This window comes from Pan troglodytes, chromosome 16 (genome assembly GCF_028858775.2).
Source record: "Pan troglodytes isolate AG18354 chromosome 16, NHGRI_mPanTro3-v2.0_pri, whole genome shotgun sequence".
In the NCBI taxonomy this organism is placed as follows: Eukaryota; Metazoa; Chordata; class Mammalia; order Primates; family Hominidae; genus Pan; species Pan troglodytes.
This window is the reverse complement of record NC_072414.2, coordinates 66,340,010-66,365,136: the sequence shown is the minus strand read 5'-3', so window position 1 is coordinate 66,365,136 and position 25,127 is coordinate 66,340,010. Positions and strand designations below refer to the sequence as shown.

The 25,127-nt window shown below is 55.8% G+C and overlaps 1 protein-coding gene and 1 long non-coding RNA gene across 2 annotated transcripts in view; one reads left to right on the top strand and one right to left on the bottom strand.

The window, feature by feature from the left end:
* Positions 1-622: 622 nt before the first annotated feature.
* CYP11A1 (cytochrome P450, family 11, subfamily A, polypeptide 1) overlaps positions 623-25,127 on the top strand; it is a 64,107-nt gene continuing 39,602 nt past the window's right edge. The window contains exon 1 of the mRNA XM_063794052.1: positions 623-949. The gene's annotated coding sequence lies outside the window, so the exon portion shown is untranslated. The remainder of the gene's footprint in view (positions 950-25,127) is intronic.
* On the bottom strand, positions 8,579-19,720 carry LOC134808459 (uncharacterized). The gene is made up of 3 exons (XR_010151422.1): positions 19,501-19,720; positions 11,369-11,931; positions 8,579-9,144 (listed from the first exon to the last, which is right to left on the bottom strand). It is a non-coding gene; the product is annotated as an uncharacterized LOC134808459 (long non-coding RNA).

Sequence of the window (25,127 nt, the reverse complement as noted above, 5' to 3'; positions counted from 1 at the left end):
TGATACATCCTTTCCTGAACTCCACCCCAATCATGGGTATAAACACAGGCAGAACATCAATGAAGTGAGAGGAGAGTTGTCTGCCTTGGCAGCCAGCACCAGGGAAGATGGAATTGTGGCTTGTCTACCTGTCTGGCCTTCTGTTGTTCTCTGTCTCAGTCTCATTCTGTTTCCCTGTTGGTCTCTGTTTCTATTCTCTCTCTCTCTGTCTCTCCTTGTTCCTATTTCTCTCTCTGGCTTGACCTCTTATGCTCACTTACACAAAACAAGCATGCATATATACAACAGGTGGGCACATGGGACCACACGTATGACCTGCTCACCCGTACACACGTACAAACATGCACATCTGTGCACACATGCATCTACACAGAATCCTACCTCCTCAGATCCTGTATGTATATTCAGAGAAGGGGGTGGTGGTGAAGCTCTCTTTCCACGTGTCCACAGGCTCAGGGAGAACCCACAGTTAATTTCCAGGCTGTTTCTGCCTCCCTGTCACTGGCAACTGGGAGCTTGGAGGAATAGGCTGGGATCCCCCCTGATATCTGGGACTCTGGTGGGGATCTCTGGGCCATCATAACCTGCCAGTGAAGAGCGTGAGAGGGGAGGGGGAGTCTCCGGAGGTGAGCAGAAGGGACGAGATAGGAAGATGAGATGTTGAGTTAGCAGTGCACTGGCCTGGAGGGCTCTCTGGCTCCTTCCCCTCCTGATGCTCTTCCTGGTGGTCCTGCTGAGATGCCCTATGACCCACCTGAGAGCTGGGGACCAGGGACGACTGGACCACAGGAGGCCCCAGAGGGAGGCGCCTGCAGGGAGGGAAGCCTCCTCAGTCATTTGCCCCACCCACAGAAAGCTGGAGGCTGGACGTCCCTAGGGTGTGTGGCCATGATGAGAGAGCCTTTATTCCTGTCCTTTCAGGACAATGGGCCAGATGAGGCCCCATCAGGTACTTGGGTTTCCTGGGTGGGTCGGGGCTTTCCTGGAATGCTCAACCTTCCTTGTGTCCCAGGGTTGAGGCAACTGCATGGGAAGAGGGTAGGCAGGAAGCCCTTACCGTCTGTAAGGACCTGTCCTGCCCTGGAGTCTGGGTTCAGGTGGTCATCAGAGCCTGCACGCCTCCACCACTCTCAGCATGTGGGCCTGCTCCCTGTTCAGAGCAACCCCCTTACTGAGCACCTGTGTGGTGCAGGCTGTGCTGGGAGGAGGCTTGTGAAGAGCAGGTGAGCTAGGACTGGGCACCAGAGAAGGAGGTGCCCCTTTCGCTGCTGGGGCAGGAGCTAGAGCCCCCACGGGCATGTTTTGGTGTGGGGACAGATTCAACAGGAGCCCAGGGATCTTTCTGAAATGTGACACTTGCCTCCACCCTCCTTGCCAGAAAGGGACATTGCTCAGCCACCTGGCTCAGCTTCAATAAGCAAGTAGTAATAGTGGTGAACAAAAGCCAAATGCGTAAGTCACGCACCTGCCCGGGACTGTTCTGAAACTTTGTGTGAATTGTCTTGGTTAGTTTTCTCACCAGCCCTTTGAGGTTGATACTATTACTATTGTCTCCATTTCATAGTTCAAAGAACTGAGGCTGAGAAAGAGTAAGTAGTTTACCAAAATTTCACAACAAAAAGATGCATCTAATCTTTGTCCTCAAGAAACAGGGGTTCTACTTTTACTTTTTTTTTTTTTTTTTGAGACAGGATCTTGTTCTGTTGCCTAGGCTGGAGTGCGGTGGCATGATCTTGACTCACTGCAACCTCTGCCTCCCGAGTTCGAGTGATTCTCTTGCCTCAGCCTCTTGAGTAGCTGGGATTACACCACGCCTGGTTAATTTTTTTTTTTTTAATTTTTAGTAGATACGGGGTTTCACCATGTTGACCAGGCTTGTCTCAAACTCCTGACCTCAAGTCATCCACCTGCTTCAGCCTCCCAGAATGCTGGGATTACATGTGTGAGCCACTGTGCCCGGCCCAAGCTCCTGCTCTCTTTGCTGGGTTCGCGGTTAATACAAGTGATACACACAGCAGAGAGAAGCAGTCAGGTGGGCCACTCTGGCAAAATGGCAAAGATCAGGTCTGGGACAGAGTCTGCCCCAGTGACCAGGGTTCCCTACACAGAGTCCATTAGCACCCGAGGCTTGGACCTCAGAGGAAGATGATGGGATCACTTGTTCCAAGACACCCTGAGGCTCTGAGACAGGGAGGTCACCTGTCAATCTGTCCTACTTGGGACCGAGGTGGGCTGAGAGGCCCTCTGCTTGGGCTGCAGGGCCCCTGCAGGGGTTGAGGATCAGCTTTCTCCTCTCATTGGTTCCTGCCAGAACCATCTTAGGGAGCAGCTGCTGTGGGGGCTGCTCTCCCACAGCAGGGAACCCACATCCTGCCCCATTACAGCAAAGTGAGCATCCGGTGGGGGAAGGACCCCCACGGGGGCCTGAAGCTGATGAAAGTTGAGTCACGGTGACTCAGTGGAAGGCCTCTTCCCACTGCTGTCTCCAAGTGGAATACTGTGGTCAGACCAAAGGAAGAACTTCCCAACCTCTGGTCCCACATCTGGAATGCATGCCAAAAAGGGGTCTCTGAGAGGACATGGCAGTTTGGCAGTTCTCAGGCTCTGTCACGCTACATCCTGACCTCAGAAAGACCCCAGGAGGCAGACTGCAGATGGGGAAACTGAGGAAAGGGACAGGACCTGTACCAGAGCTGGGACTGTAGCTGGACCTTGAGTCTGCTCATCATGGGGGCACCTGCCCAAGGAGAGGGCAGCACCCCACTGCAATGCCCCCTAGGTTTCCCCAGAGCCCCTCTCCTCCCATCTGCTCCTCAGAGGCCTTGTCTCGAGGTAGGAGTGGAGTGAGGGGGTGGGGGTTTCCCTGAGCAAAGAATAGCTCTCCTGTAGGATGCTGTTTTAAGAAACACACAAATAGACAAGCCACCCAGCCAGTCAGACAAGTTTGGCTTTCCAAACCTGTCCCTGGGGTGGCTGTTGTTGCCTATTTATTTATTTATTTATTTATTGAGAAAAGGTTCATATAACACAAATTTTGCCATTTCAAAATGCACATTGCAGTGGTTTTGAGTATACTCATAATGCCCTATGACACCTACCTCTAGCTAACTCCGGAACATTCCATCACCCCCAAGAAACCTCGTGCCTGTTAGCAGTCACTTCCCCTTTCCTTGTCCCCCAACTAATGTACTTTCTGTCTCTATGCATTTGTCTCTTCTGGACATTTTAAAAAAAATTAAATTAAATAATTTATTCAGAGATGAGGTCGCGCTATGTTTTCCAGGCTGGATTCAAACTCCTGGGCTCAAGTAATCCTCCTGCCTGGGCCTCCCAAATAGTTGGGACTACAGGCGTGAGCCACTGCATCCAGCTTCTAGGCATTTCATATAAATGGAATTGTACATGTCACCTTTTGTGTCTGACTTCTTTCACTTAGCATACTGTTTTCAGGGGTTATCATGTGGTAGCCTGAACCAGGACGCCCCATCTTCTCACTGCTGAATGAGAGCTCATTGTGTGGCTAGGCCATGTTGCTTATCTGTGCCTCAGTTGATGGACATGGACATTGTTTCCACTTTTCGGCTGTTATAATAATATCCAGAATAACGCTGTATGAATATTTGTGTACAAGTTTTTGTGTGATCAGATGTTTTCAACTCTTTGGAACATCTATTTACCTGGGAGTGGGACTGCAGAATCCCATGGTAACTCTGTGTTTAACGTTTTGGGCAACTGACAAACTGCTTTCCACAGAAGTGATACCATTTTACATCCCCGCCATCAGAGTGTGAGGGCTCTAATCTTGCCACAGTCTCACCAACACTTGTTATTCTCTCTGCCTTTATTCTTTCAACACACACACACACACACACACACACACACACACACACACACAGAGAGAGAGAGAGAGAGAGAGAGAGATTGAAACAAGGTCTTGCTCTGTCACCCAGGCTGGAATACAGTGGTGCAATTTTGGCTCGCTGCAATCTCCGTCTCCTGGTCTCAAGCAATCCTCCCACATCAGCCTCCCGTGCAGCTGGGACCACAGGTGCATGCCACCACACCCAGATAATTTTGTGTATCTTTTGTGGAGATGAGGTTTCACCTCATTACCCAGGCTGATCTCGAACTCCTGAACTCAAGAGATCTGTCGGCCTTGGCCTCCCAAAGTGCTGAGATTTCAGACATGAGTCACTGTGCCTGGCCTTCAACACATATTTTGTTGAGCCCCTGCTTGGTGTCAGGCCTGTGCTGGGGTAGGGGATGCAGGGGTCCAGGCTGCTCTTGCAGAGCCAAAGGGACATAGATGTGACCCAGTGGTGGCTGGTGCTGAGTGGAGGGAAGGAGGAGGTGAAGTGATGGGTGTGACCTGCATGGACAGGCAGGGCAGGCTTCAGGGAGGCAGCGTTTGTGCCCTGGGAAGGTCTTGGCTGTTACTGTCCAATCCCAGCCTCTGCCCCTTCCCAAGTCCCCAGGATGAGTGGTAGTCAAGGTGCTGGGTGCCTCAGTGTTATAATGTGAAAAGTCTCAGCCTGGCCTGAAACTCACCCATTAGAGCCCTCACCTGCAGATTCTATGCCCACAGCCCAGGCAAGATGAGGAAACTGTGGCTCAGAGAAGGGAATGACTTCCCAAAGGTCATCCCAAAAGGTAGTGGCAGAGGGAGACCAGATCCCTGATCTACAGATGCCCAGCCTGGGGTCCTTTTAGCTCTGATGGGGTGAGGCCTGGGGCAGCATGAGGCTGGGAGCAGGGAAGGTCGGGGAGGGCAGGAGGCTGAGAGAGCCCAGGTGAGAGAGGGCCAAGCTTGAAAGGTTTTCCCAGGCTGGGGGAGAGGCCCTGGTCAGGATGTGTATAGGTAAGGGGTGAGATACAGAGGTCCCTGGGGCGGGCCCAGACCTGTTTCTCCTTTGCCCAGTTTCAGTTCTGTTTTGCTTGTCCCCTGAGACCCCAGCGTTCAGAGTGGGTTGGGGTGGTGGTGGGGTGACTCTTAGCCCCCATCTTGATCCCCATGGTGGGGGATGAGGAGATGGGCTCAACTCCAGACACCACTTTCAGTCCCCCTTCCTACCCCCACCCAGGGTCCCCCAGTCTAAGGGCGGATGCGGGAGGCCTGGCTGGGTCCGTCCTCACAAGGAGGGGCGAGCTGGGCAGAGCCTGGCTGGCCTCCCCTGCTGCCATACCTTGGAGCCCACAGCCTCCAGTGGGTAGTGACTGGCCCCAAATCTAGACATAGGTAATGTTTGCTTAGTGAGCTCATGTGCTATGGGACTAAGTTGAAATGCTCTGCCCCTTACTCATACACCCTTATTGACTCACAGGTCCCCAAGGTGAGTCACGCCCACATCAGGTATTGTGGGTGTATGAGACATACACCCACTGGAAACTGGGATGCAGTTTCCAGTCCCCCTGCCAGCATGCTTAGGGCACCAGGAAGGGCAGTGGGTGCTGATGGGTCCCAGATTTACCAAAGATGACTCCAGTTGGAGGCCTTGGACTGCTGTGGGCTTGTCAGGGGCTTTTGTGGCCCTGGGAGGAGGTGTCTGGGGCTGCTCCAATGTCTTTGGGGTCTCTCAGGTTGGGGTGGATCCTTTGGGAGTGCTGGGCACTGGCAGAGACTCAGGCCGCAGGGAGGGGACTCGCTTTCCCTCTGGCTCCCTCAGGAGGCCTCAGCTGCAGTGCTGGGTGCTGGCTGTCCTCAAACCCATGTCCTCCAGCCCCGTGACGTCTTCTCATTTCCTCATCGCAGGTTTCAGCCCACTCAGGCTGACGTTGCCTTCTGATCTCGTTTTTCAGCAGCCCCCAGGCCTGTCTCCGTGGCTGCTGTGCAGAAACGCGAGTGGTTGGGGGAAGTCCACATGATGCTGGCCTTGAAGAGCCTCCTGCCAGCCAGGCCTCAGGAGGGCTCACTTCCCCATTGCGGAACTCCTGCGGGGACCCAGGGGCAATTTCTGGTCTTTAGCACAGGGCCTCTGAGGGGCTGGCTTTTCCTAGGGGCTGCCCTGGTGCTGTGGCACCGTGGGGTGGGGGATTTCGGCAACGCCAGGGGCTTGACATGGCTGAAACTTCTTTGGACAGCTCAGCTACCCCAGGTAGAAGCCTCTGTCCCCTCCCGGAGCCAGGCCCGTCCCAGCTTCGAAGTCAGATGTTGGGACGTGCTGTATGCCTTTGGGACGAACGAGTAGCCCCATGGGCTCAGAGCTCTGACAGTGAACCCAGATGGGGGTGCTGTGAGGGACTGGGCGGGTCTAAACAAACAAGGTGCTGTGTGAGTGCATAGGTGCAAACAGGCTGCTCCAAGGGACTCTTGAATTGTCTTTGCGGAAAAGTGGGAGTTAGCTGGAAAAGAAGGAGCTGCGTGGTCAGAGGCGTGGAGGCAGGCAGTAGAATAACCCATGTGGAGAACTGCAAGCATTTCCACATGACTGACTGGAGTGTGAGGGGGTGTAGGAGACCGGAGGGCAGGCGGTGGGCAGGGGGCTGGAGAAGGACCCTGAGGGCTCAGCCAAGGAGCAGGACTTTTCCTGAAGCAGCAGAGGCAGAGAGCCAGGCCCCTCCTGAGCCCTCTCACTTCTGTGCAGGGACACCTCCCAGTGAAGTAGGCCTGGGCCTCAGAGGCACCCTGACCCTGGCTGCTGACTCAGCTCTGCCTCTGTGAGGGCCAGTCGGGGGCTGCCCACATGAGCCATGGAGCCATGGCATGGCCTGGGGCTGGCTCTCCTGGGCTGCCCTCCACCCAAGGTCTTGAGGTTCTGCCATTCCCTCTTCAAGGGGTCTGACCATCCAGCCCTAGGTGGGGATGGACCCTGTAGCCTGCTCACTGGTGCCTGGGGTGCCACTGCCAGTCCTGCTCTGGCGCTGATGGGGAGGCAGAGGCAGCCGCCAGAGAGAAGAGCCCAGGTGGGGAGAATGTGGGCAAGAGGCCATGCTCCCTCCTGCATGAAGGCTCAAAGTGTTCTGGAAGTGTTTGGGGGCTGGCCTCGCCTCCTCGGCTAACTCCAACGCCTCCCAGCTCGGCCCCACATATCACGCTCAAGTGGGCCGATCCTGACTGAGGCAGAAAGTAGAGCTGGCCCCTCACCATGGGCTCCAGCCCTACTGCTGAAGGAGGCAGGATGGCACAGAGGTGAGGGCGTGAATTCTGCATCACTCAGACTTGGGGCTAGATCCTGGGTCTGGTGGGGAGCACACTGGGCTGGCAAGGCCCGTCGTGCTTTACTAGCTACCTTTGACCCAGTAATCCCACTTCCAGGAGTCTGTCTTACAGAGACACCCGAACGAATATGACAGATGCACACACACCAAGCTGCATACTTGTGATGGCAGAAGATCAAAAACATTAATAGCCATCAGCTTGGGACTGATATATCCCAATGGTATGTCCCCATGATGGAATTCAAGACAGCTCTAAAAAGAATGTGAGACTGGGTCCGGTGGCTCACACCTGTAATCCCAGCGCTTTGGGAGGCTGAGGTGGGCAGATTACTTGAGGTCAGGAGTTGAAGACCAGCCTGGCCAACATGGCAAAACCCTGTCTCTACTAAAAATACAAAAATTACCCAGGCGTGGTGGTGTGCACCAGGTACTCGGGAGGCTGAGGCACGAGAATTGCTTGAACCTGGGAGGCGGAGGTTGCAGTGAGCTGAGATCACACCACTGCACTCCAGCCTGGGCAACAAAGCGAGACCCTGTCTCAAAAAAAAATCTGAAAGTTTTCTGTGTATGAAAGTGCAAAAAAGCTCTGGGATTTCTGTTAAGTAAGAAAGCAAGTAAAAGTCAGTGAAGAGTAGAGAAAACGCCCAATGCCCAGGCCGGGGCAGGAGGCAGCATGACGGGCTCAGGAGGCCCTGGGGAGTTTGGTGGGACTGGGAGCAAGAAGGGACAGACCAAGCAAGTGAGAAGGAGACCAGCTTGGGAGGGCCCCTGGGTGCAGAGAAGAAACTGAAAACTACCAGGAGCCAAGGGACAGTTTTCAGCAGATTCGGATCTCCTTTGTCTGGTAACAAGATCTGGCAAGTGTAAAGCAATAATCCACAGTTATAATGTGCTTTGCATGCAGCATCTCATTTAAACCTCTCAGCACTCTAACCCCTACGAGAGAAGTGCTATTATCACAACATGTGGAACTGGAGCACAGGAAGGTTAAGGAACCAGTCCAAAGTCACACTGCTGGTAAACAGCAGAGCCAGAGAAAGGACCCTGAGCCCACGCCAGAATCACCTTGCTATCCTGCCTTTCACAGCGGTGTTGGACTGGAAGGGGATTGCTGGAGGCCGGGGACAGTCAGGGGCTGTTATGAGTTGGGGACCCAGATGAGAAACAGTGAGGGCCTGGGGAAGGCAGCGAGTTTGGGCTGGGATTCAAGTGTAGATTGAAAAGCTCTGAAGGATGTGGGAACAAGACCTGGTGGTGAGTGGGGCCCCTAATCCATTCACTCATTCATGCAGCAAAAGTATAGAGTGCCTACTGGGTGCCAGGTACTGTCCTGGGAGCTGGGCTTACATCAGTCACCAAAACCAACAAATTCCCCTGCCCTCAAGGGGCTTTCCTTCTAGCTGACGGAAACAGACAATAGTAATAGACATAAGAAATATGTAATTAGGTAATCTGTTAGAACCGTGGAAAGCTAAAGTAAAGGTAAGGGGGATTGGCAGCCCGTGTCCAGGAGACATCTGAAGTTTTAAGTGAGGTGGTCAGGGAAAGCGTCATCAAGAAGGTGACATTTGAACAAAGACTGAAAGAAGGTGAGGGGCGAGCTGTGCAGGTGTTTGGGGAAGGGCACTCCAGGCAGAGGGAACAGCCAGGGCAAAGGTCCGGGGCTGGGGCGTGTCTGGCGCGTTCGAGGAACAGCAGTGGGGAGGCTGTCACCCCTGTCCATCAGTGCCTGTCTCTTCTTCTGGAAACAGGGAAGGGCTACACTTCTTCCATTTGGGGTTAGGCCCAGCTGTGTAATCTGCTTTGGCCAGTGAGATACGAGTGGAAGAGATGCGTGCCACTTCTGAGCTGAAGCATGCAGGAGTCAGCGAGTGATTCCACATTCCCTTCACCCTGCCTAGAAGCAGGTGATGCTCCAGATGTCCCCGACATGGTCATGAGAGAGGACGATGCAGCGTAGCCCTCCCTGCTGACCCTCATGACGTGAAGCTGGAATGAGAAATGCCCCTCTCTGTTTTAAGGCCCAGTGACTAGGGATGGTCACCACAGCACGCCCCAGCCTGCCTCAACTGATACCCCAGGGGAGGCCTCTGCAGTGCAGCCAGAGAGAGGAGGGTGCAGGGAGGAGAGCAGGGGATGCAGGCAAGGAGGCCAGGGCACGCAATAATTCCCCGGCTTTTCCTGAGAGTGACACAGGAGCCATTGGGAAGCGTCAACCGGAGAGGTGCGATCCAGTGACATATCTGAACAGGACGGCTCTGGCCACTGTGCTGGGAACACCTGGGGGCAGGAGTGAAAAGGTGGGAGCAAGGAGACCAATTAGGAAGCTCCTGCAATGATCCAGATGAGAAATGATGGGGGCCTGGCCCAGGGTGGGGGCGGCAGTCAGACTCTGGGTCTCCTTTGAGATTAGAGCAGCAGGGTTTGCCAGTGGATGGGAGAGGGAGAGGGGTCTGGGATGCCTCGAAGGCTTTTGGTCTGAGCATCAGGAAGGAGAAAGCTGCCAGCCGGGGGTGGGGAGAATGCAGTGGTGGGGGAAGTGGGTTGGGGTGCTGTGGGGAGCGGGAGCTGGAACGGCTGAGATGCTTGTTATACATCCAAGTGGAGTGTCATGTGGGCGGCTGAGGAGAGGCCTGGACGGGGGAGGGAGGACAGCCAGGCGTCTGTTTGGGTGTGGACAGTACAGACAGCATCTAACGGCTTGAGACTGGATGAAATCAGGAGGGGTGAAAGCTGGTGCCCCTTTCAGCATCTGGGCTGAGGACAAGGGAGAGAGAGGGAGGGCATCTCGAGGGACATCCTGGAGGTGGTCTGGACCTCAATAGCCAGAGGGTGGGGGGCTTGAGAACGCAAGAGGAGGGGCAGGCTAGGGGTGGGAGAGGTCTGTCTCCCTGGGTGGAGGCGAGGGAGGGGAGAAAGGCCAAGGACAGACCCCTGGGTGGGGCTTCTTTGAGGGTGGCCCCAGGAGCAGGAAGTGGAACCTTGAAGGGGACAGTGATGGAGTGGGCAGGGAGGTGACAGGAAATCTGGGTGGGCGTTTCAGGAGCCAGGAGCGTGGGCACATGTTTTAAGAAGAGAAAGAAAAAAGGGTCTGTGCTTTGGAATGGTGTTGAGGAGTGGAGGCAGGGGTGGCAGTGAAGTGCCCCAGACATAACAGCAGAGAGGTGATCAGTGGCCTCGGTGGGATGTTGGGGCAGGGGTTAGATCCCAGGAATTAAGGGGATGGGGAGGAGGGGGTTAATGGAGGCAGTGGGTGGAGACCGTGCTTTCCAGAGCCGAGGGCAGAGGCTGCAGGTGTGGGAGTGCGGGGCTATTGAGAGAGGGGTCCTGTGGGATGGGAAAGACTCAAGCAGCTGGTTTGATGCCCAGAGGCAGCAGTAGGCAGTGGGGGAAGGCTGAGAAGCCAGGGAGGCCAGGCAGAATGTCGGCAGGTGCCCCATAGCCTCAGTGGCTCCTGAGTCCTGAGGAAGGAGGGGAGACAGGCTAAGGTGGTGATGGGAGGGGGAACACAGGCAGAGGCAAGGAGGGGCAGAGGCAGGAGTGGAGGGAGCGTCAGCCGCTTTGATAGATAACTGCTGCGACCATGTGGTGAGAAACCCATAGAACACAGGGGAAGGCCTCCAGGTAGGGCAGGCCTGCAGGCACAGAGGTGGAAGCAGGAGTGTACGGGGGCAGGTGGGTGGCCTTGGCAAAGCCATGGAGGCAGGGAAGCCTGTGGGACTTTGGGGAGCAGGATGAGAGGGGCCCAGGAGAGAGAGGCTGGGGCCTGACCATGGAGACCAGCCTGCCAGGCATGGGCATCTGCGAGTCGCTCAGCAGCCTTTGGGTGCTGCTGGAATCTTGGCCAAGCTTTGCCTGATGGAAGATGTCCACTGTCCCTGCGTCTACCTCCTGCTTGGGCTTGGGAGGGCCTCCAGGCGTTCACATCCTCTCCAGGCCTGGCCTCGAGGTCCCAAGAGGGGACAGGTATCCAGAGGCAGGGTTGGGCTGGATGAAAATTCAGGTGAGAGGACATGACTCTGGTAGCTTGCGCCTCCTGGGCACACCTGGAAGTCACCTACTGAATCATCAGAGCCACTTGCCTGGGGTGGAACTAAGGTTTCCTAAGAATCCACCCACTTCCTCTTTTCTAAAAGTCCCTTTCATCACTTCAGGGAAAAGGAACTCGTCTTCATTGACATCCCTGCATGCACAAGAGCAGGTCATGATTTACCTGGTGTGGTGCTCATGATGGCTTCATGGGGAGGGCGCTGTTGTTCTTCCCATCTGACAGGTGGGGAAGCTGAGGCCGTACAGGTACTGTGATCTACCCAAAGTCACATTGTGGAGTGAGTCTGTGGAGGTCACAGACACGGTATGGAGCATGGGGTCCCTGGCCATGGTGTTATCCGTCTCCTGCAGGTGGCTGCCAAGAAGCCTCTGTGACCTGGTAAATTCCTGATCTCTTCATCTATCTTGGGTACCGATTTGGTTTCGTTGAATGCTTGAGGTTCCTTTCACTCTCACGGACATATGACAGAGTTCTTCCATCTCCCGTCACAGGCACTTCATGCAGGGCCCCACGCTACCATCGTGGGCTTCCTCATTCTTGCTTTGAAGGTCATGACCTCCTGGAGGCCCAGGAAGGGACATGAACCCTAATCCCCCTGGCTGGACCATTGGCTCCCTGAAGGCAGGAACCAAGTCCCAAAGCTTCATTCCCCATTTCTTTTCAGAGCCGACTCAGTCCTGGTGCCTAGGGGTGGATGGTGGGGGTCATCCCAGGAGGCACAGGTCCTGTAAGAAAGGAAGTAGCACCTACTGAGCTTGTTTTTGTTTGTTTGTTTTTGTTTTTGAGGTGGAGTCTCACTCTGTCGCCCAGACTGGAGTGCAGCAGCGCGATCTCGGCTCACTGCAAACTCCACCTCCCGGGTTTAAGCTGTTCTCCTGCCTCAGCCTCCTGAGTAGCTGGGATTACAGGCGCACGCCACCACATCCAGCTAATTTTTTGTGTTTTTAGTAGAGACGGGGGTTTCGCCATGTTGGCCAGGCTGGTCTCGGACTCCTGACCTCAAGCAATCTGCCCACCTTGGCCTCCTAAAGTGCTGGGATTACAGGCGTGAGCCACCTTGCCTGGCGTTTGGATGAGCCAGGCTCTAGCACCATCTCCCCCACTCCTTTACAGGAACCCTCTGAGGACGATGTTACTGTCAGCACCCCCATTTTACAGGTGAGGGAATGAAGGTGACATAGCTGGCTTCCAGCCCTCATCTTTGAGCCCAGAGCCTGTACGCTGTACACTCGAGCAGGCAGAGACTGCACAAGCAGAGAGCAGGCCTCTGTGGGTCACGACAGGGGAGCCAGGTCAGCCCCGTCACACATGGGCCCCCAGCACTGGCCGGCAGCCCCCCTCGGGGGCCAATCCCGAGTCCCCACTGGGACGTCCAGCAGTGAGTGCTCCATGGTGCCCTGGTGATGGGGGCGGGGGGCGGCGCCTGTGAGGCAGGCCGTGAGCCAAATGTCCCCACACAGCCTATCTCAGGCCACTCACAGAAAAGGAAAGAAAATATCTTGAGATCTTTTCTGGCCTTATCAGCCCCACACAGCGGCCCCACAGTGGTGTGGTAACAGGGTCCGTGAGTGTGTGCTCAGATAAGCGCCAGGCGTTTCTGAGAACCTGCAAGGCACCGTCCTGAGTTCCCCCTCTCTAGAACATTCTTCTTCCACATGCTGCACAACTGGTTCCCTTAGGTCCTCAGGGCATATTCTTAGAGAGGCCCTCCTTGACCAGCCTTCTCAACCCCTTGCCCTCCCCTCCTGCCTCCAGCTTCGTCTCCCTCCTGGACACTCCCCTTCTCTGGGAGCCTCCTGCGGGTTCCTGGTTGGTGTCTGTTTTCCCAGCATGAGGGAAGCTCCTGGAGGGCAAGAGGCACATCTGTCTGGGCCTCGGGATCCTGGTGCTGCTCAGTAATGTCCATTGCCAGAGTGAGGCAGGGAAGGAGGTCTCAGCCCTAAGGTGTTCTTGGCATAGGGCCTGGCCTATGCGTGTATTTTATCTAATCCCTCTAACGACTTTACAAGGCAAAATTTATTATCTTCATTTCATAAATGAAGGAGCTCAGAATATAGAGCAGCTTGTGGGAGATCACAGAGAGTGTTAGTGGAAATTTGAACCAGGGGGGTCTGTGAGGCTCCAAAGAGGTGGCTGATGCCCCCTCAGCTGAAGGGGTGGGGCAGGAGACCCGTCCTAGCCTGGGCTCAGCCGCAGCCTCGCTCTGGGACTGTGGGCCGCAGCCTTCTCTTTGTATACCGGTGCTGGGGTCGCTCCCTGAGCTAAGATCCTGGCTCCAACGGAAGAAAGGTGATTTGCAGTGAGGGGGGTGAGGGGGCTTGGAGCCTCGGAGGAAGCGGTTGAAGCTGGGTAGGGAACGAGGGGCAGGATCCTCCTGAGGTGCCAGCATGGGAAACCGTGGGGGAAGGGCTTGGCCACAGGAATGAACTCAAAAAAGGGATCGAAGCACCCTGAGCTCCGAGCTGGATGCACAGGTGGGTGAGCCTTGGAGGCAGGAGGGACCTCCAGGGGGAGGGCACAGCAGCCCCATCCAGGCTGGGTGTCCCTGGGCCACAAGCTCAGCCTCTCTGTGGCTTTCCCAGCTTCAAGCAGAAGCTCAACCCTGGGAGAAGCGCTCTCTGGGGTTCCCCTGCTCCTAGCCCCAAGGACCCAGCCTGCTAGGTCCCACCAGCCCTGAAGCTAGGTCCACAGGTGCATATGGGCTCCCTCGGCTGCTGGCTTCCTGCCCAGCCCTCCTTCGGCAGTGCTCACTGGCTGGAGAGCAGGGGTCTCCTGAGGGGTGGGGCAGGGGCCAGGGCTTGCCCTGTGATCCTACCCCTAACATTGCCTGGGCCCAGGGCAGGAGTAAAAATGGAGGCCCACATACTATATGTCTGGATATTTCAAAGTTATAAATCAAGCCAACAACCTCTAAATAGGATATGCTCTATCCTCCTACATTAGCAAATACACCTTCATAACACCCTGAGGACCAGGTTTGCACTTAGAATTCTTGGGCTCCTGGAATGCAGGACTGGAATGTGGCAGGCAGAGGCTGAGCCAACCCCAGCTCCCATCCCGGGCTCCCCCTTGGGCAGTGTGTGACCTTCCCAGGCCCATCCATATACGTAGCAGTGGCTGCCCCTTGGCCACTCCCAAGGCCTTGGGGTGTGCACACCCACTGCAGGTCAGTTCTCAGGAAGGCAGGCCCAGTGGAAAGGCCCACGTGGGCTATGGAGTTAGATTTGGGGCCCTGTGGGCAGGGAATTCTGGGGTTCTGCATTTGGAGGGGGCATGTGGAGCTCGGGTGGACACATTTCCTTGGCTCATGGACTTTATTTCCCTGTTGGAGGGGCAAGGCCAGTGGAAGGCTGGAGTGGAATCCTCTAGAATGCAGGTGCCAGGGCAGAGCTCCTTCTTGCTTGCATCTAAGGGTAATGCTGTCCCTGGGCACTCCCAGAACCTGGCTATGGATAAAATGTTCCTACCCTGCTTACATCTCAGCATCTGAGGTACCCTGGAGCCACACTGGACTTGCCTACCTTGCCCCACCCACAGTCTATGGTGCTGGCATTCCCTCACCCTGGACGCTGGCACTCCTCTCTGGCACCATCCCCTCCCTTCCTGCCCAGCATGCCCACTTTCCTCATGTGGCAGGGGAGGGGGCGCCTCCTGTTCCCCACCTCTCTGGGACCTTGGTCTCCGCCGGTCCATGTGCTTGCTCTGCCTGGTCTGGCTCGGTGGACCTCTCGGTGCCGAGCTCTCCCGCCCTGACCGGGGGCCCTGTGGGCAGTGGGCAGCCCTCCCTCGCTTGTGTCTGGAAAGTGGGGCACCAACTCCACTTCAGCCAATGTTTCTCGCTCACTCAGCTGAAAAGCCACCGCTTCCCCGAGGCTCCCAGCCCTCGCCCCACCGGTACTAGCAGCTCCTTCCCTGATGCTGTGTGACAGGCCCAACGTCAGGGCTCCCACACCTGGCCAGCTGCCCTGCTACTGGGTGCCTCCCTCACAACACCTGCCACAAGCCAATCAGGGCACTGCAGCCCCTGCTGTATGGGTGCTGTCTGCCTTTGGGCCCAGGATGGGCCCTTCTGGGCTCCCCTGTTCCTGTCCAGTCTCGCCTCCCACCCTGAGGGGGATCATGGCAAAAAAAGTGGGGGTGGTGAGCGGACCCTGCTGTCAGGGTTGAGAGGTGATTCAGAGGCCTTTTCTGTCACGAGTGAAGGGGGTTGGGCCCTGGGGGGAGGTGATGGGGATTTTTGGACTGAGCTGTGCCCCGAGGGCCTTGATCAGCTTTGACCCCCGAGTATCTGATCAGGAACATGCTGGCTGGAACACTCAGGGCGAGGCCGTCCTGTGCCTCCTCAGCCTACAGTCCACGGTGCTGGCCGCCATCTCAGGAACGACTCCTGCAGACGTGGCCCCTTCCCATGTTTCTTTGTTCACGGCTGGCCTGGTTCTTGCTGTGTCAGCATCGGCACCATCCCCTGCCAGGCATGGCCGCAGTCCCACAACCAGCATGGCTCCCTAGGGAGGACAATGCCGGGTGGGAGGCTCCCGGCTGTGGGGACCAGGTCTGGGCCTAGGCAAGGAGAGTGCCCATCTCATCCTGCCAGATAATGGATAGAGGGAGAGGCACCCACTGCCCCCTATGCAGCTGTGGGTTTCCCTGGACAGGCTTGTGCCTGCTACCCTGGGGAGGCCCCTCCTTCTCCTCTCTCCTCATCAGGATGGCCTGGCCTGTCTCCTTCCTGCTACAACGCCCCTCCCTGCTGGCCCAGCAGGGTCCAGGAGCCTGAGCTATTGGGACATACCCAGCTTACAATGGACAATGAGCCCAGATCTTCCTCTGCAAGCCAGCCGGTGCCGGGAGGCGAGACAGGCCAGGTCGGTTACCTGAGGGGGGTCTCTGAGCACCTCCTCTGCTCCGCCCTTTGCACCTGCTGAGCCCATCTCAATGCCTTCCTCCCTCCTTGTTGCCCTTGAGCCCCCCACAGCACCCTTCTCTGAGAAGCCTTCCTGACTGCAGAATTCCCCAGCATGAGTCTGAGTGAAGGACCCATCCCTACAGGTCCCTGTCCTGGGAGTCAAGGCTCCTGGGAGCTGGCCCAGATATCCTTTTAGCCATAGCCCAACCCCCTCCTTGGCTCATGCTAGGCCCTTGTGCTCAGTAGAGACTTTCACAAGAGGTGGGGGCTTGTGGTGGCCACAGCATGCTGGCCTATGGCTTGTGGCTCAGTTGCCCATCTGAGAAATAGGGGCGCTGTCGCTTCCTCTGCCAGCAATGGTCTCTATCCCTCCCCGCCTCTCCGGTTTCCTTTATGGAGCAGCTCAGCTGCTTCCCAGTTGGGAAGCGCCCTGCTCCTCTGGGAAGGGCTCAGGAAGCAATTGAGGATCTGACCTCATGTTTCCGTCCATCCAGCCCTGTCTGGTGCTGCCAGATGTCTGAGGAGCTTCTGTGGGGGAGGGGGAAGGGGTAGGAGATGGGGCTGCAGGACTAGGGGCTGGATCTAACTCCAGCCCCTCTTGGGATGAGGCTGTTGTCCCTTTTGATGGGGAACTGAGGTCCCAAGTTGAGGGGAGCTCAGGCTGCAAAGCTGGCTGCCCGTGCCTTCCTGCTCAGAGCTACCCCTGGCATGTGCTAAGGAATTTGCAGAGGAAAAAATACAACTGGATGCCAGGCCTTGAGGCCACCTGAGGCCCACAGGCTGTGAGAATGCAGGTTTGGGCTGGAGCTAGCACAGAAGCAAGGTCTGCCAGGGGCCAGGAAAGGCAGGAGGCTGACCTCAGCTTGGGGGATGGGGTGGGAGGGCCAAGAGGACAACAGGCGAGGGAGGCAGCGGCTGGTCTGAGTGCCCCGAGGAGCCTGCCCAGGTGGGAGGCTGCCAGCCAGGCCCTGGGAAGGGGACCTCTGGGGCACTGCACCCTCTCTGGGAGTACCACTGAGCAGGGCGGGCAGGAAGGCTGGGCTTATTGCGTTTCAGGACCAGTCACTTCCTCTCTCTGGACCACACCTTTCAGATGAGCTCACCACCTACTTCAGTGCCCAGCCCACCCTGATGTTGCAGGAGCAAATAAGGTGATGAAGACTCTGAAAAGCAGAAATGTGGTATTATTAGCAGACTTCATATTTGACTTGCTAATTCACTTCCTAAAAATAGCTACATTTATTATAGCATGGGGAGAACCCTATGCTAGAGTTGGCGCCCTGGATTCTTGGTGCGGCTCTGTGACAGCTATGCTGTGTGACCTTGGGCTGGGTCCTAACCATCTCTGGTCGTCTGATTTCTAGGTGGAGGCTGGATAGTCCCTGAGGGCCATAGGCCCTGAGATTGGAACAGCAGCTGGATGCAAAATCATCAAGGAGGATGTGGACTGGATGTGGCCTCTGGAGGACTGGCTTCCTCTGAGTCACGGGTCAGAGCAATTGGTGCCACTGAGGCTACCCCTGTAACCTGTTGGAGGTGTATTGAGTCTTGTGTCTTGCCTTGATCTTGAGGCCCCAGGGGCAGGTTGCCTGGTCCCCACCACAGAGCCCAACCATTAGGTGGCTCCAAGGACTGCAGATGAAAAGGGTCACAGAGAGGAGCTAGAGCCAGATGGGGTGGGGTGGGGGAAACCGTGGGACATCCAGCTGGCTGGGGAACCCACTCATTCACAGCACGTTTACTGAGGGCCTTCTATGTGCCTAGCACTGACTCTGCCACATGCTGCAGAGACAATGGAGGGTGAACTAGACCAGGCCCTGGTCCCTGCCCTCCTGGAGCTTCAGCTGTAGTACAGGAGGCAGGCACTCATCACTAACCACACAACTAAACTCTACAAAGGGCTCAGAGAGGGGTGCATGGTGCCAGGAGCACATGTAATGGGGGATTTGACTTAGGTGAGAGGTCAGAGAAAACTCACTGGAGGAGGTGACATGGGTTGAAACCTGAAGGATGAGTAGGTACCTGCTAGGCAAAGCAGGGGTGGTAGGGGAATGCTAGGCAGAAGGAAGAGCAGAAACACTGGCCAGGTGGTGAGCAGGGGGTGCAGAGGGGCTAAGGGGAAGCCAGAGTGGCTGCAGTGGACACTGGGACCCAGGAGTCCTGCCTTTACCATCAGCTTGGTGAAAAAGCCCCTGAAGAGGAGATTTTTGATCTGAAGCAGCTGCTATGTGGGCCTGATGGTGGTTGAACCAGAGTGCGGGGGTTTAGATGGCCACGGGCCAGACTCAGACGTCAGCATGAGGCAACGGAAGGGATCAAGGTGGTTGTGTCTAGAGACGCTGATTCATAGAAACTCTGGCCTGGAAGTGCACATGTCTGAGGACACAGGTTACCTGGTGGGTGTTTCTTCCTCCTTCCTGCACTCTCCTGTCTGGTTTCAGCTCTTCTGTCAGCCCCGTGAGTCACCGGCTCCTCCAGGTGGTGCAGGCCCGGGACCAGCCAGGATGCTGTCCCCACCCCCTGAATGTGCCCCCATCTCCATTTTCCTTGCCCCTCTGTCCCTGGGTGCCTGCTGTGACTCCCCAAACCCCTGCCCACCCTGTCTGCTCTCTGTGTGGTGGAACCATCAGCCTCGGAGAACTGAAGAGTTAATTGTAGGACAACTGGCCCTGACAGGGGCTTTCCAGTAGACAGTGTGTGAACTTTGGTGTATGGTGGCATTGATGGGAAACCAAGGGGAGTGGTGCTGAAAGGGGCCCCTTGGAGACCATCTGTCCATGCTGCACAGGGCACAGTGGGCTTGGGGCTGAGGACCACCACGAAGCCTAATAGCAGGGGATGGGAACCCCTAGCCCCCTGGTATTTTAAATCTTGGGAGAGGCAGGTGCGTGGGGCCTTTCTGACCTGGGGCCTCAAGATCCCCTGCCTCCTAGATCTTGTATTGCCAGCTGCTGTGGGACTTTTGCCCCGAGAAGCTGGACTCCTCGGATTTTGAAGGGAGGCCTTGGGGGCACTCATTATAGCAGGGGTTCCTGCTGGGACCAGATCCAGAAGTTTGGTTAGGAATACAAGCCCTCGCCATTGGGAAGGGTCCCAGGGCTGATGGGGGTGACACGGAGCCCCCTGCACCCTGGCCATCTCTCCTGGGGGCCAGAGTGGCTCATCTTCTTGACCCCTGCGGCCCTGCTCACTCCCCCATGCCCCTGCTCTTCTTTAGCCATCCTGGGGAAAATTCTCTCTTGTCGCACCTAAGAGGGTCCTGAAACAGCAATAAGGACATCTAGCCCCTGTCTCCACACAGCACTGCAGTTGGCCACCCTTTCCCCACCTTCTCCTAGAGCATTATTTTGGGAAAGGGACACTCCCGGAATCGAGGGTGGATACTCACTGTAGAGGCCTCTAGAAGTTTCTCCTTAGGTCTAGCCTCCTTTGCAGGACAACTTTCTGTGGAAGCCTGTGGCCTGGGAGACAGTCTCTTCTCCAGCCCCTTCCCCTCTCGAGAGAGCAGACTGGATGGAGCTGGGTGCGTTTCTAGAATGTTCTCTCAATTGGTGGAGGTGCAAGGAGAAAGGAAGGGCTTGTTTCCTCCCTCGCTCAGGTTAGAAGGAGCTGGCATCAGAATGGGCCCGGGGAGTCCCATGCTCAGCTCTGTGTGCTGCTCTTCCCACCCCAGAAACCCTGCCTCCCACCTATGCCTTCTGTGTCCCCAGCCCTGGTTCTGCCCTGGGACCTTGGGATGGGCCTGAGGGCAGTGGCTGGGAGTCTGGGAGCTGTCACTCCTGGGGCAGTACCGCCCCCTACTGGCCACCCAGAGAGGCCCGGAGGCTAGAAGTTTCATTCAGTGCCTGCTGGTCAGCCCAGTGCCAGCTGATTGGCCCCGTGGGGCTGGTTCCTGGGTTCTCCAGGAACAGCCTGGGTGCGCTCTGGCACAGATTCTGGCTTGGTCTCTGGCAGGCTGAGTGGTTTTAGACGAATTTCTCTTCCTGACTGGGTGGGCCTCAATTTCCTGATCTGTACAAAGAGTAGGGTGACTCAAGGAGTTTCCTCCCAGGTCTCAGATTTGGAGCCTGCTCCTAGCCTGCCTCTTCATTCCCATTCCTGCTCTCCCTGTCCTCAAGGCCTCCCAGCCCCTTCTGGCCTCGCTCTCTACTTGGCAGGTCCCAGTGCCAGCAGCCCCCACCTGCCCTCCACTTCCCTGGGCCCCCCTCCCGCCACCACAGGCTGCCTCCCCTCCCACTTGGCCCCTCACTCAGTGCTGGGCCTGGCTGGCTGAGGTGGGTGGAGGAGCACCCCCAATCCTCCTCCCACTCAGGCATGAACCGTTGTGACTGGGCTCCTAGCGAGTAGCTAAGACATCATACATTATCCAGTTTGCCAACTGTAAAATGGGATAATAACACCCAACTCCCAGAGTTGTTATGAGGATTAAACAAAATAATGACACATTTGTGAAAGAGCTTTGTAGGTAGGTGGAGAGTCTGTGTCAGAGGAGGGGTCAAGAGTAACTTGGGCAGGCTGCCTGGATGGTCCCTGAGGCCAACAGCGGAAGGCTGGACGACCTAGACAAGCCCTCGCTGGACACCACCCACCCTCCTGGGGTTGGAAGTCAGGTCAGACCCCTGGGAGTCCAGTCCTGATCTCCTGTGGTGAGAGAGGCCTGGAGTCTGGCAAGAGAACTCTGCCGGGCATAGCTCCATGACTTACCAGTCCCAGCAGAGACATGGGGGTGGTGGGGGAGCCAGAGACAGACCTCTCAGCACCCCTGGGACAGGAGGGGCTCTCAGTCTCTGCAGGAAAGAAAGCAAGACATTCCATAGGCACCATAGGCACCAAGACATTCCAAAGGCACAACATTGATCAGAGACTTAAGACTATCCTGAAGGCTCTCCACTCATCTCAGGAGAAAGTTCCCAGGCCTTAGTTGAGCATTGAAAGTCTTAAGGACTTAAGGACCTGGCTCCTGTGCCCCTTTCTGCTTTGTTTTACCCCTCCCTTCTGTCCTCTATCGGCCACTCTGAATTCCTTGGAAACCAGACTATTCACAGGCAACTCTAGGAGAGAGGTACTATTAAGACAATGATGCACAGAGAGGTTGAGCAGCTTGCTTAAGGCCACAGTCAGTGAGTGGAGGAGCAGGGGATGGAATGCACTGGAGCCCTGCCCCTAACCTCCACGCTATGCTGCCCTCAGGACACATGGGAGGGGGCAGGTTTAGGTGGGGAGAGCAGGGAGGGGCCTTTTCAGAATTTAGGGGACAGAGGATGGTGGCCTGATGGGCAGGGCTCGGGGTCTGGGAAGAGAGGGGTGGGGTTTGGAGACACTTGGAAGAAGGAGCAGGGGGAGCAGCAGTTTGACGCTTTGAAGACTGGATGAAAGGGGCCTGGGGTGAGGGGCAGGGGCAGAGGAAGCTGGTGGGGTTGGATTTGGGTGTGGCATGGGTGTGGGCCTGGGGGCCACCCAGATGGCCGAGTTGTGAGAGGTGGGATGCTGGGGCTCAGGAGTGGAGCCACTTGGGATTGCCAGCTCTGTGCCTAGGACTGAGTGTGGGCACCTGGCAGGAGGTGGTATGTACAGTGAGAAGTCCCAGGGAGCCTCCACATCAGGGCTGTCTCAGAAACTGGTGGGGCTAAGGAACCAGGCGAGGTTTAGGGGAGCCGGACACCTGTCCAGGAGAGGACCAGTAGGGGGGACAGTATCCATTTGCACACCCAGGGCAGAGGGAGTAGTAGCCCCAGAGACTTGAGATGGGACCTGTGGGTAGAAAAAAAAGAGGAGGTGGGGCGTGATGACTCACGCCTGTAATCTCAGCACTTTGGGAGGCCCAGGTGGGTGGATCATGAAGTCAGGAGTTCAAGACCAGCCTGGCCAACATGGTGAAACCCTGTCTCTACTAAAAATATAGGCTGGCTGTGGTGGCTTGCGCCTGTAATCCCAGCACTTTGGGAGGCCGAGGTGGGTGGATCATGAGGTCAGGAGTACAAGACCAGCCTGGCCAACATGGTGAAACCCCGTCTCTACTAAAAATATAGGCTGGGCGTGGTGGCTAGTGCCTGTAATCCCAGCACTTCTTGAAGTCAGGAGTTTGACACCAGCCTGGGCAACAGGGTGAAACCCCATCTCTACTAAAAAATACAAAATTTAGTTGGTCGTGGTGGTGGGCACCTGTAATCCCAGCTACTGGGGAGGTGAGGCAGGAGAATTGCTTGAACCTGGGAGGCGGAGGTTGCAGTGAGCCAAGATTGTGCCATTGCACTCCAACCTGGGCAAGGAAGCGAGACTCCGTCTCAAAAAAAAAAAAAAAAATATTAGCCGGATGTGGTGGCGGGCACCTGTAATCCCAGCTACTTGGCAGGCTGAGGCAGAGAATCGCTTGAACCTGGGAGGCGGAGGTTACAGTGAGCCGAGATCGCACCACTGCACTCCAGCCTGGGCGACAGAGCAAGACTCCATCTCAAAAAAAAGAAAAAGAAAAAGAAAACGGAAAAAAATTGCACAGAGGAGGCTGGATGTGGTAGGTCATGCCTGTAATCCCAGAACTTTGGGAAGCTGAGGCAGGTGGATCACCTGAGGTCAGGAGTTCGAGACCAGCCTGGCCAACATGGCGAAACCCTGTCTCTACTAAAAACACAAAAATTAGCCAGGTGTGGTAGTGCGCGCCTATAGTCCCAGCTACTCAGGAGGCTGAGGTGGGAGAAACTCTTGAACCCGGGAGCCAGAGGCTGCAGTTAGTCGAGATTGTGCCACTGCACTCCAGCCTGGGCAACAGAGTAAGACTCTGTTTCAAAAAAACAAAACAAAACAACAACAACAACAAAATCTCCAAACAACAACAAAAAAGAAATTGCACAGAGGGAAGCTTATCTTGATGGAAGAAAAGCTTTCTCATTAATGGAGTACCCAAATGTCACAGAGGCTTGGGGTACTAATCCCAGTCACAGGAGGCATCAGAGGCAGGGCTGGATGGCTGCTTTGCAGGGTGGGGGCTGTTGCTAAGGGATCTTCAGTGGTGGTGATGGACATGAGGCCAGGGAACCTGTACCTAGTGGAAGGACCATTGCTTTCTAAACTTAAACAGCCCCTTTCCTGGGGAACAAGCTCTAACTCATGCTGTGAAACCATGACCCGCCCCGGCATTCTAAGACTCACCTGCTGTGTAGATGGAGGCCTTCTGCATCACCAGAAGGAGTCCCTCTCCCCCTCCCCATGTCTCAAGCTCATCATCTTGAGGGACTTTCCCTGCCTCTCTTCATCCCACACCCACCCCAGGGCAGGCCTTTGAACCAAGGTTTCCTTCCTGGTCTGGCATGAAAGGAAGCCAGGAGGGAGACGTCAGCAGCAGCCACGGGCACTCCCACTCCATTCCAGCTGGCCTGGGGGCTGCGGTTGACAGGCTGGCCCCAGGGAGGGGTTCCTGAGATGTTTCCTTACATGCATAACTGGAATTGCACAGCTTGGTAATTAGGAGAGGCAGCAAAGTGTTCTATAAATGACTGTAATTATGGCCAACATGGCGAAATCCGTCTCTACTAAAAAATACAAAAAAATTAGCCAGGCATGGCGGCAGGTCCCCCTGTAATCCCAGCTGCTTAGGAGGCTGAGGCAGGAGAATCGCTTGAACCCAGGAGGTGGAGGTTGCAGTGAGCCAAGATCAAGTCACTGCACTCCAGCCTGGGCGATAAGAGCGAAACTCTGTCTCAAAAAAAAAAGGCTGTAATTATAGTTACTTTCTGAAGCCAAACCAGAATTTCCGGGATCACCTGGGGGAACCGGGTGAAGGGGAGAGGAGGAGGGAGGGGAAGATCTGGTTGTGAAGTGTCAGTTGTGGGCCAGACTTCCTCCATGAGCTATATACATGTTCACAAGGCCCCTCTGCAGACTTCTTGGGGGTCTAGATCACCAGCGGGCCTGGAACCCATCTGGTTCGGACCCCAATTTGACAGAGGCGAGAAGCCTAGAGAATGGAGTGGACTTGGTCCAAGTGACAGAGGCATCAACAGCAGAACCTGGGCTGGAAACCAGCCATCCCTCAGCCAGACTGAGACACACATTTTTAGTTTTTGGACCACGCCAAACACTTTGTTTTCTCCTGGTCTTTCCCCAGTGTCCTCTCTAGCCTGGCACTCTCTCCTTACCCTTTTCTGGGATATATTTACCCTCCCCTTTGTTCTCTATAATGCTGCCTCCTCCAAGAAGCCTTCCCTGAACCCCTGCACAGTGTCTCCTCTGGTTCTCCATGGCCCCCATGCATCCCTCTGTCCCCCCACAGACCGGCCCACCCTGGGTAGACCTGTCGCCTTCAGAGAGCAGGGACCACACTCAATTCCCAGTGATGGGCCTGCAGCCAGCTGGTACCGGCTCATAGGTGCTGGTGGCCACATTTTCAGAATTTTGCGAACGAGTTATTAAGCACAGTCATTGTCGGTACTTAAATTATATAACCTTAGAATTAAATGCATTTTGTTAAAAAAGGAAATGCCCACTAGCAACTCATCATTTCCTAATTATTTTACTATATGTTACCATTATTCATGCTCGTAAGGTAATTTGTGTCTATTGCACCTGGTGGTGCACACACTTTGTGATGTTGTGAACCAGCTCCACGCTCAGTGACAAAATACTGCTGGCTTTATATCTGCCAGGGTAGGAATATTTGCACCACAAAAATAGGCAAAGACTACAAATCAGGGCCCCTCACCCCAGTCCAGAGAGCTGGTTGTTAAACACTGTTCAGCTCACCCCTGAATTTGCCTCTGACTTTCTGGCCCTGACAGCAGGCTTGGCACCTGGCAGATTTGGCAGGTGCTCAGTGAGGAAGGGCCACCGTGCAGGAGGAGAGAGGATGCAGGCTTAACCATGGGAGGAGGGACTGCCTGCTTCTGCCCCCAGTGCTGGCTCTGGCCTCTGCCCCATTTTCTGACCCCTACCCAGGGCTCTCACAGGGGTGTAGGTAAGCCCTGTGGCAGGGGCCTGCATCTTGGATTTGGGCGAAGCCTCTTTCCCAGGCCAGGGCTGAGG